Source organism: Somniosus microcephalus, chromosome 11, assembly GCF_052327205.1.
Source record: "Somniosus microcephalus isolate GS21.2 chromosome 11, FLI_Smic_1.0, whole genome shotgun sequence".
Taxonomy (NCBI): domain Eukaryota; kingdom Metazoa; phylum Chordata; class Chondrichthyes; order Squaliformes; family Somniosidae; genus Somniosus; species Somniosus microcephalus.
In genome coordinates, this window is record NC_140997.1 from 106,698,644 (window position 1) to 106,704,554 (window position 5,911).

Here is a 5,911-nt window from a genome sequence, read left to right on the forward strand (position 1 = left end):
GCAGCGTGTAGTGAGCAGCACGTGTGGTGAACAGGGTGTGTGGTGAGCTGTGTGTGTGGTGAGCTGCGTGTGTGATGAGCAGTGTGTGTGATGAGGAGCATGTGGTGAGCAGCACATGTGGTGAGCAGCGCGTGTGGTGAGCACCGTCTGTGGTGAGCAACGTGTGTGTTCAGCAGCGTCTGTGGTGAGCAGCGTCTATGGTGAGCAGCGAGTGTGGTGAGCATCATGTGTGTTGAGCAGCGTGTGTGGTTAGCAGCATGTGTGGTGAGCAGCATATGTTGTGAGCAATGTGTATGGCACGCAGCCACAATGGTGAGCAATGTGTGTGGTGAGCAGCATGTGTGATGAGCAATGTGTGTGGTGAGCAGCATGTGTGATGAGCAGCGTGTGGTGAGCAGTGTGTGGTGAACAGCGTGTGTGGGGAGCAACGTGTGTGGTGAACACCGCATGTGGTGAGCAACGTGTGTGGTGAGCAGCGGTGTGGTGAGCAGCGTCTGTGGTGAAGCGCGCATGTGGTCAGCAGCGCATGTGGTGAGCAAGGTGTATGGTGAGCCGCATTTGTGGTGAGCAATGTGTGTGGTCAGCAGTGTGTGTATTGAGCAGTGTGTGTGGTGAGCAGCGTGAGTGGTGAGCAGCGTGTGTGGTGAGCAGCGTGTGTGGTGAGCAGCGAGTGTGGTAAGCATCATGTGTGGTGAGCAGCATCTGTGGTGAGCAACACATGTGATGAACAAAGTCTGTGGTGAGCAATGTGTGTGGTGAGCAGTGTGTGAGGTGAGCAGTGCGTGTTGAGCAACGTGGGTGGTGAGCAGCATGTGTGATTAGCAGCGCCTGTGGTGAGCAACGTGTGTGGTGAGCAGCGTGTGTGGTGAGCAGCGTGTGTGGTGAGCAGCGACTGTGGTGAGCAGCGTGTGGTGAGCAGTGTGTGTGGTAAGCAGCATGTGGTGAGCAACACGAGTGGTGAGCAGCGCGTGTGGTTAGCAGTGCGTGTGGTGAGAAACGTGTGTGGTGAGCAGCATCTGTGGTGAGCAATGTGTGTGGTCAGCCGTGTGTGGGGTGAGCAACGTGGGTGGTGAGCAACGTGGGTGGTGAGCAGCGTGTGTGGTGAGCAGCATGTGTGGTGAGCAGTGTCTGCGGTGAGCAGCGTGTGTGGTAAGCAGCGTGTGGTGAGCAACCTGTGTGGTGAGCAGTGTGTGTGGTGAGCAGCGTCTGTAGTGAGCAACGAGTGTGGTGAGCAGTGTGTGGGGAGAGCAGCGTGTGGTGAGCAACGTGGGTGGTGAGCAGAGTAAGTGGTGAGCAACGTGTGTGGTGAGCAGCGTGTGTGGTGAGCAGCGTGCGTGGTGAGCAGCGTGAGAGGTGAGTGGTGAGCAGTGTGCGTGTGGTGAGCAGCGTGCGTGTGGGGAGCAGCGTGCGTGTTGTGAGCAGTGTGTGCGGAGAGCAGCGTCTGTGGTGAGCAGCGTGTGTCATGAGCAACGTGTATGGTGAGCAGCATCTGTGGTGAGCAATGTGTGTGGTGAGCAGCGTGTGGTGAGCAGTGTGTGTGGTGAGCAGCGCGTGTGGTGAGCAGCGCGTGTGGTGAGCAACATGTGTGGTGAGCAGCGTCTGTGGTGAGCAATGTGCGTGGTCAGCAGTGTGTGTGGTGAGCAGCGAGTGGTGAGCAGCATATGTCATGAGCAATGTGTATGGTACGCAGCCTCAGTGGTGAGCAATGTGTGTGGTGAGCAGAATGTGTGATGAGCAGCGTGTGCTGAGCAGGGTGTGGTGAACAGCGTGTGTGGTGAACAACGTGTGTGGTGAACACCGCATGTGGTAAGCAACGTGTGTGGTGAGCAACGTGTGTGGTGAGCAGCATCTGTGGTGAGCAACGTGTGCGGTGAGCAGCATCTGTGGTGAGCAATGTGTGTGGTCAGCAGTGCGTGTAGTGAGCAGTGTGTGTGGTCAGTAGCACCTGTGGTGAGCAGCGTGTGCGGTGAGCAGCGAGTGTCGTGAGCACCATGTGTGGTGAGCGGCATCTGTGGTGAGCAGCACATGTGATGAGCAAAGTCTGTGGTGAGCAACGAGTGTGGTGAGCAGTGTCTGTGGTGAGCAGCGTCTGTGGTGAGCAATGTGTGTGGTGAGCAGCGTGTCTGGTTTGCAGCATGTGGTGAGCAGCGCGTGTAGTGAGCAGCACCTGTGGTGAGCAACGTGAGTGGTGAGCAGAATGTGCGGTGAGCAGCATGTGTGGTGAGCAACGACTGTGGTGAGCAGCGTGTGTTGAGCAGTGTGTGTGGTAAGCAGCAGGTGGTGAGCAACATGTGTGGTGAGCAGCGTGTGTGGTGAGCAACGTGTCTGGTGGACCAGAGTGTCATGAGCAGCGTTTGTGGTGAACAGGGTGCGTGGTGAGCAACGTGTGTGGTGAGAAGCGTCTGGTGAGCAACGTGTGTGGTGAGCAGTGTGTGTGGTGAGCAGCAGCTGTGGTGAGCAACGTGTGTGGTGAGCAGTGTGCGTGGTGAGCAGCGTGTGTGGTGATCAGCGTGTGTGGTGAGCATCATGTGTAGTGAGCAGGTTGTGTGGTGAGCAACGTGTGGTGAGCAGCGCGTGAGGTGAGCAGCGTGTGTGGTGAGCAGCGTCTGTGGTGAGCAGCATGTGGTGAGCAGCGTGTGTGGTGAGCAGCGCCTGTGGTGAGCAGCGTGTGTGATCAGCAGCATGTGCTGTGAGCAGAATGTGTGTGAGCAGTGTGTGAGGTAAGCAGCTTGTGTGTGGTGAGCAGTGTGTGTGGTAAGCAGCAGGTGGTGAGCAACATGTGTGGTGAGCAGCGTGTGTGGTGAGCAACGTGTCTGGTGACCAGAGAGTCATGAGCAGCGCGTGTGGTGAACAGGGTGTGTGGTGAGCAACGTGTGTGGTGAGAAGCATCTGGTGAGCAACGTGTGTGGTGAGCAGCATCTGGTGAGCAATGTGTGTGGTGAGCAGCGTCTGGTGAGCAACGTGTGTGGTGAACAGTGTGTGTGGTGAGCAGCATGTGTGGTGAGCAGCGTATGTTGTGAGCAACGTGTATGGTGAGCAGCGTCTGTGGAACGCAATGTGTGAGTTGAGCAGCGTGTGTGGTGAGCAGTGTGTGGTGAACAGCGTGTGTGGTGAGCAACGTGTGTGGTGAGCACCGCGTGTGATGAACAGCGCATGTGGTGAGCAACGTGAGCAGCGTGTGTGGTGAGCAGCGAGTGTGATGAGCATCATGTGTGGTGAGCAGCATCTGTGGGGAGCAGCATGTGTGGTGAGCAACGTATGTTGTGAGCAACGTGTATGGTGAGCAGCGTCTGTGGAGAGCAATGTGTGTGGTGAGCAGAGTGTGTGATGAGCAGCGTGTGGTGAGCATTGTGTGGTGAGCAGCATGTGTGGTGAGCAAAGTGTGTGGTGAGCATCGCGTGTAGTGAGCAGCATGTGTGGCGAGCAGGGTGTGTGTTGAGCAACATGTGTGGTGAGCAGCGTCAGTTCAGCAACATGGGTGGTGAGCAGCGTCTGTGCTGAGCAGCGTCTGTGGTGAGCAAAGTGTGTGGTGAGCAACGTGTGTAGTGAGCAGCGTGTGTGATGAGCAACGTGTCTGGTGGACCAGAGTGTCATGAGCGGCGTTTGTGGTGAACAGGGTGCATGGTGAGCAACGTGTGTGGTGAGCAGCGTCTGGTGAGCAAAGTGTGTGGTGAGCAGTGTGTGTGGTGAGCAGCAGCTGTGGTGAGCAACGTGTGCGGTGAGCAGTGTGTGTGGTGAGCAGCGTGTGTGGTGATCAGCGTGTGTGGTGAGCACTGCGAGTAGTGAGCAGCATGTGTGGCGAGCAGGGTGTGTGTTGAGCAACGTGTGTGGTGAGCAGCGTCAGTTCAGCAACATGGGTGGTGAGCAGCGTCTGTGGTGAGCAGCGTCTGTGGTGAGCAACGTGTGTGGTGAGCAACATGTGTGGTGAGCAGTCTGTGTGCTGAGCAGCGCATTTGGTGAGCAACATGTGTGGTGAACAACGTGTGTGTTGAGCAGCATCTGTGGTGAGCAGCGTGTGGTGAGCAGCGCTTGTGGTGAGCAGTGTGTGTGGTGTGCAGCGTCTGTGGTGAGCAACGTGTGGTGAGCAGTGTGTGTGGTGATCAGCATCTGTGGTGAGCAACGTGTGTGGTGAGCAGCGTGTGTGGTGAGCAACGTGGGTGGTGAGCAATGTGTGTGTTGAGTAGCATGTGTGGTGAGCAGCGTGTTGTGAGCAACATGTGAGGTGAGCAGCATCTGTGGTGAGCAGCGTGTGTGGTGAGCAGGGTTTGTGGTGAGCAGCGTCTGTGGTGAGCAGCATCTGTGGTGAGCAACGTGTGTGGTGAGCAGCGTGTGCGGTGAGCAGCGCGTGTGGTAAGCAGCGTGTGGTGAGCAACATGTGTGGTGAGCACCGTGTGTGTTGAGCTGCGTGTGGTGAGGAGGGTGTGTGGTGAGCAGCGTGTAGTGAGCAGCACGTGTGGTGAACAGGGTGTGTGGTGAGCTGCGTGTGTGATGAGCTGCGTGTGTGGTGAGCAGCGTGTGTGATGAGAAGTGCGTGGTGAGCAGTGTGTGTTGTGAGCAACGTGTGTGGTGAGCACCACGTGTGGTGAGCAGCATCTGTGGTGAGCAATGTGTTTGATCAGCAGTGTGTGTGGTGAGCAGTGAGTGTGGTGAGCAACATGTGTGGTGAGCAGCGCCTATGCTGAGCAGCATGTGTGGTGAGCAGCATTTGTGGTGAGCAGCGTGTGTGGTGCACGTGTGTGGTGGGCAGCGTGTGGTGAGCAGCGTAAGTAGTGAGCAGCACGTGTGGTGAGCAGCGTCTGTGGTAAGCAGTGTGTGTGGTGAGCAGCGTCTGTGGTGAGCAACGTGTGTGGTGAGCAGCATGTGGTGAGCAACGTGCGTGGTGAGCAGTGTGTGTGGTGAGCAACGTGTGTGGTGAGCAACGTGTGTGGTGAGCGGCGTCTGTGGTGAGCGGCGTGTGTGGTGAGCAGCGTGTGTGCTGAGCAACGTGGGTGGTGAGCAGCATCTGTGGTGAGCAGCGAGTGTGGTGAGCATCATGTGTGGTGAGCAGCGTCTGTGGTGAGCAGCGTGTGTGGTGAGCAACATGGGTGGTGAGCGGAGTAAGTGGTGAGCAACGTGTGTGGTGAGCAGTGTGTGTGGTGAGTAGCGTGCGTGGTGACCAGCGTGAGAGGTGAGTGGTGAGCAGTGTGCGTGTGGTGAGCAGCGTGCGTGTGGTGAGCAGCGTGCGTGTGGTGAGCAGCATGCGTGTGGTGAGCAGCTTCTGTGGTGAGCAGCGTGTGTCATGAGCAACGTGTATGGTGAGCAGCATCTGTGGTGAGCAATGTGTGCGGTGAGCAGCGTCTGGTGAGCAGTGTGTGGGGTGAGCAACATGTGTGCTGAGCAGCATCTGTGGTGAGCAACGTGTGTGGTCAGCAGTGTGTGTGGTGAGCAGTGAGTGGTGAGCAGAATATGTCATGAGCAATGTGTATGGTACGCAGCCTCAGTGGTGAACAATGTGTGTGGTGAGCAGCATGTGTGATGAGCAGCGAGTGCTGAGCAGGGTGTGGTGAACAGCATGTGTGGTGAACAACGTGTGTGGTGAACACCACATGTGGTAAGCAACGTGTGTGGTGAGCAGCATCTGTGGTGAGGAACGTGTGTGGTGATCAGCATCTGTGGTGAAGCGCGCCTTGTGAGCAGCGCATGTGGTGAAGCGCGCATGTGGTGAGCAGCGCGTGTGGTGAGCAATGTGTATGGTGAGCCGCATCTGTGATGAGCAATGTGTGTGGTCAGCAGTGTGTGTAGTGAGCAGTGTGTGTGGTGAGCAGCATCTGTGGTGAGCAGCATGTGTGGTGAGCAGCGAGTGTGGTGAGCATCATGTGTGGTGAGCAGCACATGTGATGAACAAAGTCTGTGGTGAGCAACGTGTGTGGTG